We start from the raw sequence: 19028 nt of genomic DNA, 5'->3' as shown, positions 1-19028 counted from the left end.
GCCCTGCTGAGCTATGCCAGCCCTCCCTGTGCATGGCTGAGGATGTTTACCCAGATCTTCTTTATCAAGTGCTCCAGCTCCGTCCCAGCACACAGCTGGCTCTGGTTACACAACACCAAGGAGGGCATTCTGCATTTCCAGCTCACCAAGTTCTAGCTGCAGGAGCTGGGCTGCCCTCTGCCCTCCTCCTCTTGGCCATGTAGTGCCTGGGGAACTGTGCTGGCCACTCTGGGGGGAGTGATGGGGAGGGCAGGCAGAACCTGAGCCATTTTGCTGCCTGCCCTTCCCACACCATCAGCAAGAGGGGAGGATCTAAGAGACACAGGCTCTGCTTCAACTCAATGCTGTCTGCAGCATTTTTTTCTTTTTCTTTACTTCAGCCATTTTTAATAAACTGCGAGGTTTATTAAAAATCAGGGAGGCATTCAAATGTTATAAGGATTGAAAAGCATCTAAAACTATTCCTTATGTTGCTGTAGGGTTTGCTTAGTGCTGTCTTTGTTTTCTCATTCATCTGTGGCTACCATCTCTGCCACAGGAGGAGAAAGCTGCCTTTGTGCAGACAGCCCAGCTGAGGGTCTGTATTGAGGGGACTGGTGGCTGGGAGGGGTGGAGGGGTGAGACACTGGGAAATGAGGATGGAGAGGTGAAGGGAAAAGGAAGGAGACGTGGGTGGGAGGTCACAGGCATGGGGGCTTTGGAGCAACTTTTAAGAGGAGGCTGATGGAGCTGCCAAGCAGGCAGATAAATGCAGAGAACTGTATATAGATACACCTACAGACCCGGAGATAAACAGATATTTTAAGAGATAATAAATGATACTAACAAAATGTATCCATATACGTGTATGTCATCCAGTAACAAATGACTTCTGCAATGCAAGCCTGTCAGTGCCCATATCATCAGTGAGTTAGAAGCCCAGCACAACAGAGCCAGTATTCTCTAAATAGCTGCCCTGGCGATGTGTGAAAATCAGGGGGCAAACTGAAACGTGGGTAAGGGAAGCAAAATGCATAGGAGCAGAGATGATTGATGCCCTATGGAACACACAATGGAAGAAACTCAGCTCTTGTGACTGTTTATGGCTAACTGCTGAAGATTAGGTCTCTAATAGCATTATGTACTTTGTGAGGAAAATACCTGTTTGGGACATTATTTCGACTTTGCTCACTTCATTCTCCCCCATTAAAGACCAGGGAAGTCCCAAGCCAGTACTAAATAACTGCTCCACAATTCAATAGTTTATTATTTATTGCCTGCATGGAATGTAGGAGCTTAGCCATGGCCCCAACCAAGCAGAAGAAAACAATAGCTTCAACCTCCAGGAGCTTCCCTGGGGGCAAAAGCAGATAATCCAGCTAAAGCCCCTTGTTGTTGCTGTCCTGCCTTTGTAGATGAGGTCTGCAGAAAGCAGACCAGGAAAGAAGAGAACTGACTAAAACCAATAAGATCCTGTATAGGTACTGCTTTTCTGGGTGGGAGAGAAGTTTGGGCTTTGAAGAAGAATGAAAAAACAAGAAAAATTCCTGCTTTGGACTTGTATTTTTTAATATGGTGTATGTATATTCCGTATATGCCTTTCCACAACAGTCTGCCTCCCTTGTTTTACTTTTTGGCCCTGGCTCAGCATTTCCCTTCTGGCTGGAGAGAGGCTGAGGTGTCAAGAGCTGGACTACAGCTAGGTGATAAAGGCCATCAAGGAAAAATTCAACCCAATGCCTCTTTGGTCAGTGTCGCATTGACCAGAGCAACCTCCAGAGCCACAGCTGCCTGGTAGCTCGATCATCTCAAGGCTGATGTACATCCATTAAAAAGGTAGCAAAGGGGCTGCATTCCAAAGTGATGCTTTCCTCTGCTGTTGGTAACAGGTTTGCTCTCCTGTCAGGAAAATCAGCTTCTCCTGCCTGCGTCGAATCCAGAGCCAAAGCTGAAAAATGTTTGATATTCGTTTGGGTATGTCTTCATATTTCATGGCCATTACTGCACAAGCCAGAGCCCTCCTGTGCTACAACGTGGCCTAACAAGGATGCACATCTCAGAAACAAATGGACTTTCTGAGTTTACATCTCACAAGTCCTGTTCATCAAATGCACCCGTGGCAATTGCCCGCTTTCCATTTCTGAACTGTGCTAGCAACAAACCAAAAATCTAATAGCATGCACATATTTGGCAAGCTCTTTCCATGGTTTTCATCAATCCTGCAGCTGGATTCAATAAGTACAGAAGATTCAATTTTTTCACACAACATCTCATTTCTTAAGAGTGTCTCAAATGAAAAGAAGTCCCCAAATAATTTGTGAAAATACCTAAGGTGTTTTAAGGTGGTTTTTTTTTTCCCCCCATTTTTTTTCCAGCAGTATGAAACTGGATTTGTTTTGTAAGTGGAGAATGTTACTCATGTAGGATTAAAACACCTCCAGCATTTCTGACTAAGTGGCTATGGTCCAATGCAGAGCAAAACAGAATTAATCTTTCAGTGCCTTTTTCTGGTGGCATCCAGCTGTCCCTCTGTCCACTGCAGCCTGAGCACTGTCCAGAACGACACTTACCCAAATTAATTCCTGCAGCACTTGATTGTGAGAAGAGGAAAGCATTTTATAAGACTTGAGGAGCTTTCTCTTGCCAAATAGTCACTGCTGGGATTCTCAAAAGCATTGTAACTCCTACCAAAATAGGTAAGATCACTAGGAACACAGCAGTGCTTTAGCTCTCAGTGGCTGCCTATAAGCTTCTTCAGCCAGCCCAGCTGCCTTGCAAACACAGTACAAGCAGCAGTGGTTGGCATGAAGGCATAGGGCAAGGAGAAGGGTGGGCTCCCTGTCTCCCCATGCCAGCTTAACACATGGATTGTGTTGCCTGCCATCCAGCTCTCAATACAGGGTTCCATACAAACAGCCAAGCTGCAGAAGTCCCTGCAGCTATCACCAGGTGTTGCACAGGGCTATTCCACTGCTGGCTGAAATCCCATGCAGGTGGCTTGGAGGGCAGCAGAAGCATTATGGTCCACTTATCCTTTTAGTTTTCATTCTTAATCGGGCTTAAAGTTTCCTTCCTCAGAGATGTTGTTTTGAATGAATTAAGCAGTCGTTACTCATCCTAATTGACTGATGGCAGCAAAAGCTAGCAGAGCTAATTATGTCTCTCACACCTTCCTATTTTTGTCTTCTGCTGCAGCATGCAGCAGAGAAGCCATCAGATGAAAGCCCTACGACAAGGTAGATTTCTCTGCTTAAACTTCTTCTGCACAGCAAGCAGGTTAGTAGGAGGTGATATTATTAGCTGTAAACCCAGGCCTCCAGGGTTCCCTTTAGGCACAAGGTAATCTCTGGCAAATGTCACTCCACCCATTGCTGATCCTCTCTAATGGGAAAGGCAGTGAGAACAGTGAGAACAGTGCCTGCTGTACCCCTGGGTCGGGGTATAGGGCTGTTTCTCCAGCCTAGGGAGTGCAGGGTGGTTCTTCTGAGAGCTTGTGTGTTTGGCTGTCACCATCATGTATGCCCCAACAGTGTTGGCACAAGTGAGCTCCCTGCAGCCTCCCAGAAGACTGCTTTGCCTCATGCTGTGTGCTTTGAGTTGGACATCTCTCTCCATTAGCTGTTTCCCATCACTGTCAGGTTATATTTTTAAAGGTCTCACACACAGAGAATGAAATATGAGCATCTTGAGCGTTTCAGTTCCATGCTGTTACTATAGAACTAAAATTCATCTCTCAGAAACGTGGGGGCTGCAAACTTTCCTGCTAGAAACACAAACACTTTGGAGAGAAAATGCTGGATGACAAGAGAAATAGCACTGCAAAAAGCAACAGTTCTTCAGAGATGTTCATTTACTGTCCAGCCTTCATGTGCTGATTAACACCAGCAGCATCTTCAGTGCTGCAATACTGCAGCTCCCTATGGTGCTCTGCATTCACGTGCCACGTTTCTTTGTCATTTATCTTTGCAGATGTGGACATAGCAGCAGTAGAAGGGGAAATGCCTTTGCTAAAGTCACTGAGCAGATGTGGGAATTGGGAACAGAAGGTGGTTTATCTGATACTATAAAGCAGGCCAAGGCAAGGAATTTCAACCAAGGTCCTTTGGATGGCTTTGGGGGAGATGGCACAGCAACAAGCCCAGATCCCTCCATCTGTCTCTGTAGGAAAGGTGTCTCAGCCCTGTGATCACCTTCACAGTCCTCCTCAGGACACACTCCAACATTCTTTCCTGTGCTGGGGACCCCAAACCTGGATCAGTAATCTGCATGAGTCTTCACTAGGGCAGAACAGACAAGGACTATGGCCTCCCTCACCATGCTGGCCACCTTTCTGTTGATGCAGTCCAGCATACTGTAGACTTTTAGGCTGCAAGAGCACACTGCTGGCTCATGCCCACCTTTTCATTCACCAGAACCCCATCTTTCTAGGGCTGCTTTCAATGAGTTCTTCTAGCCTGTACTCATACCTGGGACTGCCTTGACTCAAGTGCAAAACCCTGTACTTGACCTTGCTGTACCTCCTTAGATTCTTGTGAGCCCACTTTTCCAAATCTTGCCAGGTCTTTCTGGATTAGCATCCCATCCTTCTGTTGTATCAACTGCACCACTCAGATCGATGCCATCTCCACACTTGCTGAGGGTGCACTCAATCCCAACATCCATGTAACTGATCAAGATACTGAAGAGTACTGGTCCCAAGAAGGACTCCTGGAGGACAGCACTTGTCACCAGCCTCCACCTGGACACAGAGCCACTGACCACAACCCTATGGCTGTGCCCATCCAATCAATTCTTTATCCACTGAATAGTTCACCCTTCGAATCCATTTCTGTTCAATTTAGAGATAAGGACGTGGTGTGGGACCATGTTAAAGGTCTGTGTCATCCAAAGTCCAAATCTTTTCAACTACTGGAATATCATAAGCTTTGCAGTTTCTTCCCGGACATTACTTAGTACAAGTCTTTGGAAGGAAGCTTTGTGCAAAATTTACATACGTATCTACAGAGGTTTACTTTGATATACATTTGAGGCTGTCTAAAACACACAGAACATTTATTCTGCCAGAGGCAGTTTTACTAGTATAAATTTCATCCAACTTGCATGAATGGAAAAGATTCTCAGATGGATGGATCTTTGAGGTGTTTTTGTATCACCTCCAAGGTGCTGCTGTTCAGTTTCGTGTGTGTTTTTTTAATTATATATATATATTTTTAATTCAAAGCTGACACATGAATGTTTTGGACCATCAGTGAAACTATGATGAAGTAAAGAAGGTGGAGAAGCTCTACTATCTATTACCTTCCCTGCTAGAGACTCTGTGGGATGGAGTCTGGAAGGACTGATCCTGTGCTGTTGAACAGCTAACTTTAGGAGCTCAAAACTAGATTTTTGGCACAAATTATGGGAAGAAACTTGAGCACAGAGAAGCTAGCAGATACTTCTCAGCTTCTCAGCAGGAAAGCAGTATTCAGATGTCTCATCAAGCACAGGGATATTTTTGCGTAGGTTTGTTTTCTGATGTAAGGGAATTTGTAAAATCTGGCTCATGCATGCATGAGGCAGTACTTGGGAGATAAATGACATAGAAAAAGAGAGTTGCTTTCTCACCCTGTGGTTCTTTTCATGGATTGACATGAAGTTTAAGGTTGCAGGGAGGGACCTCTGGGACCACCTGCTCCAATCCCTGCCCAAGCAAGGAAGCCCACAGCAGAGCTCCCAGACCCACATCCAGGCAGCTTTTGGAAATCTCCAAGGAAGAGTCTCCACAGCCTGGTGGCAGCTTGCACTGGTGCTCTGATACCTGTGCAGTAAGGAATTGTTCTCATCTACAAAAATGTGCAAAGGAGAGCAGGAAAAGAGTAGACAAAGCTACCCATGGCTATGGGGAGGATCTCACAGCATTTATCCCATCACATTGCCAGCAAAAGATTGGAGTTACTTTTCCAGCTTCTTGTCTGGCTGCAGTGTTGTACTCTAAGATCTGCCATGGGAACTCACTCAAAGTGACTCCATAGAAAAGTCATTTCTGGCGTTGTGTTTTCCTCATAGCAGCACGCCTCTGAGAATGGTCCCTGGATGTGCAGCACGGACAGATGCGTGGCTGGAAATGGTGATCTGCCTGCATCTCTGTGCTGTCTGTGTTACCTGTAGTTGCATCAGGAGGTTAAGGTCTGAAGGATGATCGTGACTCCTAACTGAAACTGTAATTGTGTGGTTTGTGGGTGAGATTCCCTTTAAAACTGTGTAAGCTGTAAAGGGTTTTTAAGAAGAAAAGGTCCAGCCAGATTGGGCAGAACCAGTAGAGATTTATAATGCAATGATTTTTTCTTGTTTCCCTTTGTCCCTGTGTTCAAATTTTTCCTTCGACCATGAATGTCAAACAAGAGGAATGAGAGCACTTCAGAGGTATAACCAGCATTGCTTGAAGAATTCCTTCACCTTATATTTGCTGAGCTGAGAAACTGCTGACTTTCCATCACAGGCCTCCCAGGTCTTCCAGTCTGTTTTAGAAATTAATACAAAGCTCAGGGAAGAATGAGGGTCTGGAGGATATAAAGCAAGCTGTGGAAAAATGGGAGTGTGGTGGGAGCTATACAGTGAATGCATATTGCCTATATTTGGAAACCAGAGCGTGTGCACTTCCAACAGCTGTGAGCAATAACACTACAGGGGAAAAAACGACCTAATGGGTTCCTGCATGCAACTGCTCTGCGTTTTTGAGCAGCCAGGGTATGAAATCTAAGAGCTCCCAAATTTCACTCACAATCTATGGGCCAGTTGGATGGATGTGGAACTCTGGAGCACCAACGGCACACAGCTACATGCTGTCAAAAGCAGCCAGAACCTCCATGAGTCACTATCTGAAACTGTCCTCTTGCCTCCTGAACAGGAGTCCCACCAGCATTTTTTGTGCTGAGCCCATTCTCAAATCTGCACTTAGTGAATTTTGGGAAAACTTTGGTCACTTTTTCCTCCTCCTTCTTAGAAATCAGGTTTTCTGCTCTCACCGCGACCTGCCACACTCTAAATACTCAGGAAAAGAAACACTGGTGAGAAAAGTAGCAGTGTATGTTGGGAGAATGTCAATCTGTCAATAAGAGGTGCAGCTAACGAGGCCAGGTCCATGCTGATCTCATGACACCTACTGTGCTTGAGATGACTTTGAACACAGGGATGACACACAACATTAGCAACCCCAAACCTCTGAGCAGCCAAATGCTAGTTACAGAAGAATATCTTTGGGGAAAAAAAAAAAGAAATAACATCCCATTTAGCAGATCACCAGCTGAAAAAATGTCAGCAACATGCTTTCCAACTCCCTCATAAATTATTTTAAAATGTGAGTAATACTTTTTGAATAGGACCTGCATGATGCTAAAGATCTGTCTGCTTTGCCCAAAAGCTGGGAGCAAACATGAGAATCTTCTGCCTGTGAACTCACACAGTGAGTTTATTTTATCTGATAAAACGTAGAGGAATCCTCTGTTGCTGAGGGTATTGCAGTGAGCTGTGTGCTCAAAGTGAGAAATAAGTCAGCCTTATTTCTTAGTTCTGCTTGAAGTTTTCAGAGCACCTTATTCACCACGACTGTCCCAAACACCGATGGCAATGGGTCATCCTTGTGATCAGAGCTAAGCTCCATCTCCAGGCCTGGAGCAGAAGGAGCAGCCCAGCATCAGGCTATGGGGTTATATCTGGCCACTGGAATACCACGGGCTACCCATGAAGCAGACAGGAGGTGGCTCACAGTCTGTATTCAGCTCAAGGAGTGCCTGCTGCACCATGTGCCCTGTCCTGTCCTCCTGCCCTTTTCATTCCTGTTGCTCTCTGTCAGGAATAGAAGCATCCTCCTTGTTGTCCTTGTGCTGCAACATGCCCAAGGCAGTGAAAATGTATGGTGCAGGGATACATGTGCATTAGAAAAACTAGGGTTTTATACATAAATGTGTGCAAATGTATGACTTCAAATTGGAAGGTGTATTTTTATGAAGGAAAGGAATAAGCCCTAGGGGAACAAAATGAGTGAAAAGGAGGACATTTAGGGCAATCAGCACTGAGAGGAGATCTAGAGAAGAGAATTTTCTGTTTTCCTAATGAAACTGTATACACTCAGGTACACACCTGTATTTTGGCAAAGCACTAGAGACGGGCAGATCTCTGTTTCATCTTCACTCCAGTTCCTTTCATTAGATGTACAAGACTTTAATGAAACGTAACATAGAGAAAAAGATCTCTGTTGTGGCAGAACTGAAGCAAAATGACTTAAATCCTTTATGGCCTCCGTTTCTAAAAATGTAAATGACTAATAGAAATTGTAAAATATTCACAAAGTCAGTATTCCACGTTAACAGATAATGCTGAATTACCCCAGAAGAAGTTCTTAAATGGGAATTTAATGGCTATCTTTGAACAGAATGAGCACGTTTCTCTGCAGCTCTCATCCTATAAGGAGAGGATCCAGGGAACCACCGAAAGCTAATGGGCTCATTAGCCTGTGCTTGGCTCTGTCACTACACGGTCCCAGATGCCACTGCGTGCTGCAGGGTTGGTCCTCCCCAACAGACCACACTGGCTGCTCTCTCCTAAGCTGCTGTAGACCCAGAAGTGATGACATTATCATTTCTTTGCTAGTTGTATTTTTACACACCCAACTTTTACATACACCGCAGTGTCGAGACTAAGCCCTCCCCAGGGCACCGTGGGCTCTTCTTTAAAAATATTAACTTCTCCCTAGAAAGAACTCAGCTATGTGAGGCAGATTTCAGGGGCTGGTCCAGGAAACGGTGCAAGTCAAACAAGCTGTAGAAAGCCATCCAGTGTAAGATTTTGGTGGGATTTCACATTCGTCCTGCCTCCAATTCTGAGCCTGACCTCAAAGCCCAGATGGCCTTTGCTGTCCCCCAGTTAAGTAAGAAAAGGTGATGGAATTTGCCCAATCCGTCATGAATCAGGAAGCTGATATGCTCTCTTAGCAGTTCAGAAGATAAAATCAGAAATGTCAAGTGAGGCAGCACCAGCTTGACCTGGTGCTGAGAGACCCATGGGGAATAAGTGCTCATAATGAATTGGTTCCTTCCCGAGGTCTTTGAGGAAGATGAGAGCAGACAGTGAAATCCAATACCGAGAAAAAGGCCACTTCATAAACACATCTTGGACTCAGGGAGAGTGCCCCAAAAGGATGAAAATTCCAGAAGTAAAAATGTTCAGAAATGTATTTCTTCAAATGCAGGCCTCTTTGCCAGCCATAGGCAGGAGCTGGTGAACAGCGAAGGCCCCGAAACTGCTCTGCTCCTACCTGGGCCCTGGAAGAATCATAGGACCGTAGAATCTTAGAATGGTTTGGGTTGGAAGGGACCATTCAGACCACATGGTTCCAACCCCTCCTGCTGTAGGCACGGTCATCTCCCACTAGACCAAGTTGCTTGAAGCCCCATCCAGCCTGGCCTTGAATGCTTCCAGGGAGAGGGCACCCACAGACATCCTCTGGACAACCTGTCCCAGTGTCTGACCATCCTCACAATAAAGAAAATTTCTTTCCAATATGTAGTCTAAATCTACTCTCTTCCACTTCAAAACCATTTCCCCTCATCCTGTCACTACATGCCCTTATCAAAAGTCCCTCTCCATCTTTCCCGTACCCTTTCAGGTACTGGAAGAAGACAGCCAGGACTTGACTTTTCTCTTGAATATCGTATGAGTTCCATCTGTCAAAGCTAGCACTTCCATTTTGGCCAGTTCCTTCTGCTCAGCAATATCTCCCTATCTCTCAGTTTCACTGATCCAAACTGTTTCTGCTGAATTCAAATGTAAAAGAAAATTTTACACTGGGACTCTAGCCTGTAGGAAATCCTGACTTTGTTTTTGCCTCTTCAGACACTTACATTTAGGATCAAAAAGCATTTATCCGGACCTCAAAAGCCTTGGATTTGATATCCAGATCTATCCCTGACCAGCTGTGTAGCTTTAGCAAGTCGTTTGACGTTGTTCAACTTTCCACCTGCAAAACCCAGTACGGATGGAAAGCTGTGCACATGTTAGCCGTGACCTGAGAGCGGGTGTGCAGCCAGGGCTGTTCTGTGCCAGCACCTGATAGGGAAGCAGCCAGGAATGCTGCTGGGGAATAGTGTCAGGAGTATTGACTAAAATAAGGAGAAAGCCTTCCTCAGCAATAGCCTGGCTTCATCTGATGCGGCCTTCCCAAATCCTGGTAGGAACACAGGGCTTTACGAACTGCTCAAAATACTTTTTGAAGAGGTTTACAAATCTGCTTATCTTTCACATTGTTTTATATTATGGTTTCTATGGTGGCCCATTAATCTGCAATGAGAACACACCCTAATTTGAAGACAGATGATGATACAGGGATAAAATGACCTTTCCTTTTCCTTCCGGGAGCCCATATATGCTCTTCATGAAGCACAGATTATTATGGTTTTGTTAGAAAGTTTCTTTTACTGCTCTTGGCTTCTACTTTCAGGATCACTTTCATCTGGTTTCCTTCATGGGCTGAGTAACACTTTCCCCTGGATTTTGTGCCTTCTCTTTACTTTGTTTTCTCACTGCACAGAGAAATGCATGAAGCTGAGGTGAACTTTCAGTTTATAGTATCTGAAGGGATTTGAATTTAGGTCAGACAAGTTCAGCTATTCCCATAGGATAATCCTGTTGCTGTACAGCACTGCTGGACATGCTGCAAATGCTACAGGCTCCTGTTGGAGATGATTCGTGTTTGCAGGTCCAGAAAGAGAACTGGGGACGTGTTAAATGGTTTCAGTCCAAGCATAGGGAAACCAGCAGCCATCCCACTGCTGGGGGTTTCACTGTAGTCACAAACCCTTTAGGAAGGATGCCATGCTGGATTTCTCCACTTTCATTGCAATAAATCTGGAAAAGACATTGCTGTAACAAAGCAGGCAGCTGGGTCTGAATGGCTGTCACCCCCCACAAGCCAAGGTCATTCTAAAAGTCTCCAGTGACAGATGGGCAAAAGCAGCTCTTCCTGCTTCAAAGGCACGGGATGCTGCTGTGGAGCCAGTTTTTTCTTCTGCAGGTCTTCTTGTCACCGAGCAGGAAGGAAAAGCTGCAAACAAAGGCAACTTCAGCGATTTTGGAACATGAAGAATAATGTCCTTCACTGCTGCCAAGGCAGGGCTCAGTGCAAAGAGCTGAACGGCACTGATTCCTACAGTCAAGGACTTATGCCCCTCTTGTTCCTTTGCAAGATAAGCTGTTCCCAACTGGATATTAACTCTTCCTGCAAATGCAGTGTCAAAACAATGGCAATACACTACCAAGGTCCAGCATTTTCCTTAAGAAACTGTGAAGCACCAAGGAGAGCTTCGTTGCAGAAGAAGCAATGCAGACATATAATGCAACAAGATGTGGACACTGATGGGAACAGCCCATGGCTTTGATGTTGGTCGCAGATGCACAGGGCTGAGGACATAGGGCTGAGGCCACCTCAGAGGGTCCTGGTAAGTTCCAAATATTCTTTTAAGAAGGCATCTCCACTCTGCTTTGGTCATCCCTCTTTGTGGCTCACCCTCCTCAAGCCTGGACCATTTCTTTTCCCATGTCACCTATTCCACATGCTGGGTATGGTAACACTGCCTGCAAGGACATAAGTTTCCAGCTCAGAATTATGATGAGAGTTAAAAAGAGCCCCCAGAAAAGTCTCAGGGGAGAGGGAGGCTGATGGAAGATTTGTCACTGAAACGGATTATAGTAAACCAATAATTAATTAATCTTGGTCCTTGAGAGCCTTCTTCCCCCCCTACTCATTTCTTCTTTTCCTCCTCCTCTTCTCCCCCACCTCCTGGGATTTGGAGTGTTTATGGGAGTTAAGGCAAGTCACAACTTGGTAAATCAGAAAGCCTTGTTCAGCAACTCAATTGCTTGTTATTCCACTCTGGGACACATTAATGAGGTCAGGCAATGTTTCCTCTTGTGTCATTTCCAAAACATCCCAGCTTCTCTGAGAAAGGCAACGCTGATTATCATGATTAACTGATGCTCCTTGCAGGTGTTTAGTCTTGGTAAAGCCAGAACTGGTTTCCCCATACTGGAATTAACTCCCTGGCCCTGTTGCTCCACGTGCTTTTATTGACACTTCACGGCAACATGTCAGCTGTTGCAGGTTCACTCCCAGCATCTTGCAGTTGTGGTGGAATCAGGAATGCACAGAGAAGGTCACTGAAGGGTAACTTAAGTGCCATGGACCTGAACATGGAGACTTTGGCGCAAAAGAGGGGAGGTAGGTACTGTTTTATTGAAAAAGTGGAAAACTAATAAAAATAAATGGAAATAAGTGAAGGAAATTGTTGCAGAAGGCCTGCAGCTCCATATTGTTCCTTTGGCAAGGTATAAGTGAGGGTAGGTGTTTCAGGAGGAGCAGAAATGTACAGCTCTCTCCCCAGTGAGGAGAGCTCTTTGAGCTCTGGAATCCATCAAAGAGCAGGAGTGTTAATCATTTTAGTTTTACAATTAAGCTAAAATATAATTTTAAAACTGTACAGTTCAACATATGCTGGCTGAGGAAATAGCATTGACAAAGTTGACACTGAATCTGTATTAAAATATTCCCTTCCTTCACGACTGGGTTATTACCTGACTGAATGTAGTAGCAGACTCAAGTTGGCTTTTTTCAACACAGTTCTGTTCTTGTATCTGTCAGTGAAAGGAGTGTCAGTTAGGATGGTAAGATGCACCCACAGCGTTCTCTTCCTGGAGCTTCTGTCTCTTGGGGACCACTCACAGGGCCTCATGGTGCACCCTAGGAGTAAGCCTGGGATACTATGGGGAATCCAAAGTGAACAAGAGCCCTCGGCCATGGCAAAGCCATGAAGACAATAGGATGCTTTCAGCCCCAAAATATTATATGCCTGCTGGGCAGAGCTGGTTATCTGCTCACTTGCCCAGTGGGTGCAGTTAAGGTCCAAGCAGAAGGAAGCTGGTCTTTTTCAGAACCTCAAACTTACATGAATACTTTTTGCCATTCCTACCCATAATGGAAGGCTTGTACGCCTGGGATCTACATTTATGCCTCCAAACTCCACTGCTGTAGTAAAGAGCACCAAAAACTGGCATGTAGTTCAAAGCATTTGCTTTAATGCAATCTTGAGCATTCACAGATGTGGATCTTAAAGTATCCTAGTTTCAGTAACAGGTCACACCATGCTTGCAGGTTTTATTAACTTGAATAAAACAAGATAAATCTCATTTAGCTTCTGCCGTGTACCCACCATGAGAAATGTCAGCTGAACTGGGTTTAACAACGAAAAAAAAAAAGAGAAGAAAAGTATTGTTAGCTCTAATTCAATGCACAGCAGTAAAGACCCCAAGATGTACGCCGTAGCTGGGAGGGAGGAGTGATACAGAGGCAGGGGTGAATAGCTTTGGAGAAAGAAGCAAAAAGAACAGAAAGAGGAACTTTGTAAGCTATTGCTTGTACAAGAAACAATTGAATTACAGTGAGATAATTACTTGGCTAATGAGGGCAGACAGGCAATTGCAATATTCCCAGGTTTTCCTTCCCTTTCCTGAAAATACTTAAAATAATTGAAAAACAAAGTGGCTATCTATAAATACAGGAAGACTACTCAGCTCCAGACAGTACAGCTAAGCACTGAGGATGGAAACCATTATTTGCCGGGGATTTGGAAGCATTTAAAGGAGAAGCTTCCCTCAAGGAAGAGGCACTGTGTGCCACACAGGAGCTTCTTAGCAGCTTGCTGTTCAACACCAAGCTGCTTAAAAACCCTACCTGGAGATGCTGAGCCTTCTAATGAGGAGCTCAGTGGCTGTCAGATGGAGCACCTCAAGTCATTTGTTTCCTGCCCGGGGGCTAACTATCCTGTCGGCAGAGAAAAGGGCAGCTACCAGCACTGACATTTCAGGAGTCCCCATTAGGGCTGCAAGCATTATCACTGCCTTGTTTACTGCAGGGCAATGAGTTCTCCTGGTGTCAGAAGCACAGCGCGATTTTTTCCTTACTTGCATGATAACAGCCTCTGCTGTTCCCAGGCAGGGCTAACTGCAGCAGGATGGATGGCAGAGCAGCTGTCTTTGCCCAGAGCAGCTCGTGAGGCAATCTCAGCAAGACGAGGAGCTCCCACCGACAGCCAGCACTGTGCCAGCTCATTAAGTGCTATGGGAAAACATCTAATAACATGGGATGCTAGATGCTTGCTGGCTTTTTTTAAGCATCAGGTTTTCCAGCTCAGCCCAAGCCATCTCTAATCAGTGTAGCTTTTAAGCCTCAGCTGTCAACCACTTGTGAGCAGTTTCTGAGAGCAAAGCTAGGAACAGTTTGCAGAAGATTTTTAGTACAAATCAGGCTGAAATCAGGAGGAGGTAAATGTCTCATTTTGTTTTGGTTGTCTCATGGCTGCGTAGGCGCTGCTTTGCTGAGACAGAGAACAGTGTGCCTGGCACCAGAGTTTTGTAGCCCTGTGTGGCCACAGAGGTTCATCTCCCTGACAGAGCTGTCCATGAGATGAAATGAGGCTGCACGTTATTGATTCCCACAGTGAGGGCAACACAAGTCAGGGAGATGGGAAGCACTATGGAAAAGTTCCTATTAGAGCACACTGACAATGATGACATTCAGAATACCTCTTGTTCGCTTCAGATATTGCTTGGCTCAGTGAAGATAAGTGAAGATGGTAGACTTTATAGCTTCCCCTTTGGTGACAAGGTAAATAGGTGACTGCAACCCATTGTGCAGATATCTGATGCCCCATGAGACTGCATTGCTGAGTACGGTCAGGACTGCAGGTGGAACCATAAGAAAGATTATGGAATATAAGAAGGAGTATGGAGTACAGTTGCCTACGGCACTAGCTTATCCAAAAGGTGAACATTTAGATCAGAAAGTTCTTCCCCTTTTACTTTTTTTCCCTCTTCTCCATATATTGCCCATGCTTTCTGTCTAGAACTGGATTCTGGGAAACTGCATGGAGCATCACTGCAGTCCTTGGCTCTGATTCTGTGCCAGCCTTACAGTGAGGCAGCATTAAGGGGATTGGTACAGGCTTACCAGACAGAAGACCATGGCCTTCTGGTTTCCCCAGGTTAGGCAGGCTTTCTCCATGCCATGTTGCTCAGCAGAACCCTGTATTTCACCCTCTCCTACAACAAAGTCCCTAGCTTTGTGAAGATAATATCACAACAGAGGCTCATTGCACCTATTGTCCAATTATGTCAGTCTGTAACAACAGCTCCAAGTGAACAAAAATAGCTTTGACAGAATGAATTATAATGCTCTGTTTTATGACTAATTACAGTGCCTTGGTGAGATAACTTAAAAGCTGTCACAGTTGAGACTACATGACACCTTAGCTGACAGAGATGAAACTAGGAGTCAGGGGTATCTCAGCTCTTTGCCTGCATGTGTTTCCAAAACAGGCTTTGCCAAATGCCCCTCCTGCCCTGCAATCTAAACTTGGAAGAGATTTAGCATTTTCCTATTTTCCCTGCTCTATCATGGCCAATTATCTATTTATTTTAATCCATACATCTGACAGTTCTTACTGTTCTTCATAGCTGTGGCTTAGACCATTTCTTCTAGAGGACGCTGCAGTAACTGTTCCATGCATTGGTGGGCTTAAAAGATGAAAGAGAACTTGCTGCAGCAAAAAAAACCCACATCATAATTGTGCACATAGGACCACAAAGCCAGTGAAGCCACTGAAAGTAAGCACATGCTGCAAGATAAGCAGATGTTTAAAAGCATTATTGCATGGAGAGTTATGTCCCATCTAGGACAAAGTCTTTCAGTTTAGCTGGATGCACTCTGTGATCTAGAGTGACTTCATAGATGGAGAAGGGGAGGCTGCTGTACGGAAGGCCCCTCTGTGTGGAAGAAATAGACCGGATTTCTCCTCATGTGGATTGTTTTCCTTCAGGCTCTGCAGCATGGCTATGTGTGAGCAGCGTACTGCATGAACAAACATAGCTGAAGCTGTTGGTTGCTTGGTTCCCCTTCGTCATGGGGCTATAGGGTGCCAACTTCCAGGGAGGTATTCCTATTTTAATTGCCTCTGCATTAGTCAGTCGTTTATCACACAGCAGGACACCATTATCCAGTGCCTACTCTCAATTCTGTTGCGTCACCTCATCTAAAATTAAACTTCAAAATAAAAAGAATATTATCCTATTTGTTAAGAAGCAAATACTGAATAGAGGTTTTAGCTGAAGAGTTTGATGCTACAATTCGCTCTGACACAGTCAAGGATAAAAAAAGTTACTAAGAAGCCTTCTCATAGCTAAGCTTTTTATCTGAGAAGCCTTACGGTATATAGCTTTATCTTGTTAATATATTAATCCAAGAGTCAGGTGGTGAAGATTTCATGGTTTGGAAATAAAATTGTGAGCAACTACTCAAACGCAGTACATGCCCATGTCAAAAGCTATTGCAGTAATGTTTTGTTTTCATGTCCATGCAGAAATTCCAATTTGTGGATATTGCTTTGAAAAATCCGAGAGCAAGCAGGGGAGGGTGGTGAAGGAGAAAAATATTTTCTTTGATGCACGCAGAATAAATGCAGTGTCTGGATGATGTATCTCAAAACAAATAGTTCTCAACATTTTCTCTCCTGTCTGGCTTGACTTTACAGCATCTTCTGCACATAACATATGCAATGGAGTAGTTCCAGGGCTAAGGGAAAAGCCTGAGACATTTCAGGCTCTGTGTCCAGGCACTTCATTTTATTCTCTAGGTTTTCAGTTTGAAAAAGAAGCTAATGACACTCCCAGCTGTAACTAAGGTGCTACAAAGAAAGACTTCTGTAATGATTCTAGGTGCTTTGATTAGAAAGAAACGGTGGTGGTGGTGGGGACCCCAGCAGGTGATGCCCAATCCTACACTGTTATTTTACTGTGGCTCACATCTGCTCCTTTGAATAGTACAGCAGTGCAAAAACCTGCGTTTTGTTCCATGACCCAGGATCATCAGTTTTTAGAGAAATACCTTCATTTTTATCTTTCCAAAGGATTTGCTTCCTGCACATCCTTTCCTGGAAGTACAGGGGATGTATGCAGTGGGTATGAATCTTGCTTTTGGGAAAAAATAAGAGGAGATGGCATGCTTTCTGTGAACAACAGAGACCTCTCTGGCCCTTACCAGAGATCCATCTTCCTCTGCTCCATATGCCTCAGTCCTCTGGTCACTGCTCAGCTCTGCAATCAGTCCTTCCTGGGCTTTCGGTGCAGAGAGAAGGCTCATGAAAACCATATAGTCCTTAGCCCCAGTCAGAAAAAACATTTATTCTCAAATCTTCCAGGCCCTTTAGTTTCCTTAATATCCATTACCATCAAATAATTTCTTAAGTGAACTATCCGAAAACCTGAAATCTCTCCAGCATAGAAACACTGCAATACTCTGCAGTAGTTCTAATGCCTGAAGTGTCACTACAGAAGCAATGGGCTGAGTGCTGCAGTGAAGAGACAAAGGTTGGAGTGTTTAGTGTCTTAATGTGTTTTTCTACGTGCAAGTTCCCAAAGTTACAGCAACATATCTCTGGACCAGCATTTCCCAAGGAACACTGGGTCTTCTACAGGATGTTCTAGGGCTGCACTGATTTCTAGTGACTTACAGAGTGCATTTGGTAGAGCTTACACTCTGTAGATAACTTCACTCAGATTTGAGAGTAGAATAATAATAATAATTGCTAGGTGGCTTGAAGAACCAAGGTGCCAAGCACACACAGCTTCTCTGAGAAGAGAAGGCATGATGAAAGCTGCTACACCAGGCCTGAGTCTGTTCTCCACACAAAATCCTGTAGCTCCTGCTCAGGTGGGTGCTAAGGGTAAATGGACAGTGTCTGACAGTTCTGAGAGCTCAGAAAAACGAGTTACTTCCATTGCAATTTTCACTGTCGAATAACATTCCAAAGACCAAAAACCACTGGGAAGAGCAGTTCAGTTTGATTCACCTCGGCTTGTTAAGAAAGCTTGTGGTGGGGCATTTAGGATGGAACGCACTACATTTTTGTTTACTGCACGACAAGTAAAACGTTCTTCATTTCAAAAGGAAACGGTTCTTCATCAGGAATCCAAGTCAGGCATTTAAACGTGCGTGCTTCGGATCTGTCTGAGTTCTGAAATTCTTTTTTCTCAGCATTTTCCTGACATTTTTAGGCGTTAAATGTTAATGTAATTAAATGCTAATGTGACTTCAGCCTCTAACAAACACAGCATGCATTTTTCATGCTCAGAAAGCCTCACAGAAGTGTGGGAGTTTACTTCTTTTCCTTCAGCTTCTCAAGTTTTAGAATGTCTGTTTGCAAAAGGAACCAGTCCATGTGTACCCAGCCTGTAATGCAGATAGGAAAATGCAGAAGAGCACTGTTAAGGAACAAATGGTGGACACTTTAAAGCTGAAAACCTGTCCAGAGTGATGTATTGTATCACAAGGATATCCTATCAATGCAATTAGTCCTAATTTAATTATTTAATACAGGTGCTACCAAGCGTAGTAACTGCAAGCTAGGAAGAATTCAGTTTCATCCAGTGTGGAGCAGAATTTTAATGTAATTTTAGTGTTTGAGTGTTTCTTCTGTTTTAGTGTTTAGCTTTAGTGTTTCTTCTGAGTGATGGCAGATGCTCTTCACTGTGGGAATGGAGATTTACTTGTCTTACATTTCTTTATACTCTGTGCTTCTGAATGGCAAAAATGTCCATCTCCTGAAGCAGAAGCAATAGTCACTTCTTGTGTTAATGTAATATATTGTGCAATGACTGTGAGCCCACCACAGTATCTGTGTTCTGTCCTTAAAGTAAGGACAAAAGTAAGTTAAGGGAAAACATTCTTGTTGTCAAGGATAGTATTTCTTACAAAGCAGATGACTGGAGATAAATCCTACTAAAATCATTTGGACTCTTAAGCACACACATCCCTTCCCATAGCAATCATAACAATAAAATAACATCAATAACAAAGCCAACAAAAGCAACAACAGCTGGCAGAAGGATCAAATCCTCTCTTTGTCTAGGGGCTCTCTCTGCTGTTCCATCTCCAAAGAGCTTTGACTCAGATTTTGTAGATTTAC

At 44.3% G+C, this 19028-nt stretch overlaps 1 protein-coding gene across 2 annotated transcripts in view; it reads left to right on the top strand.

Annotated features, from left to right (window-relative positions):
• The first annotated feature begins 11941 nt into the window (after positions 1-11941).
• Positions 11942-19028, top strand: part of EEPD1 (endonuclease/exonuclease/phosphatase family domain containing 1) — a 77788-nt gene continuing 70701 nt past the window's right edge. For both annotated transcript variants that reach the window (XM_048950849.1, XM_048950848.1), the window contains exon 1: positions 11942-12232. The gene's annotated coding sequence lies outside the window, so the exon portion shown is untranslated. The remainder of the gene's footprint in view (positions 12233-19028) is intronic.

This window comes from Lagopus muta, chromosome 7, assembly GCF_023343835.1.
Source record: "Lagopus muta isolate bLagMut1 chromosome 7, bLagMut1 primary, whole genome shotgun sequence".
Lineage (NCBI taxonomy): Eukaryota > Metazoa > Chordata > Aves > Galliformes > Phasianidae > Lagopus > Lagopus muta.
This window is presented reverse-complemented; position numbering and strand designations above follow the sequence as displayed.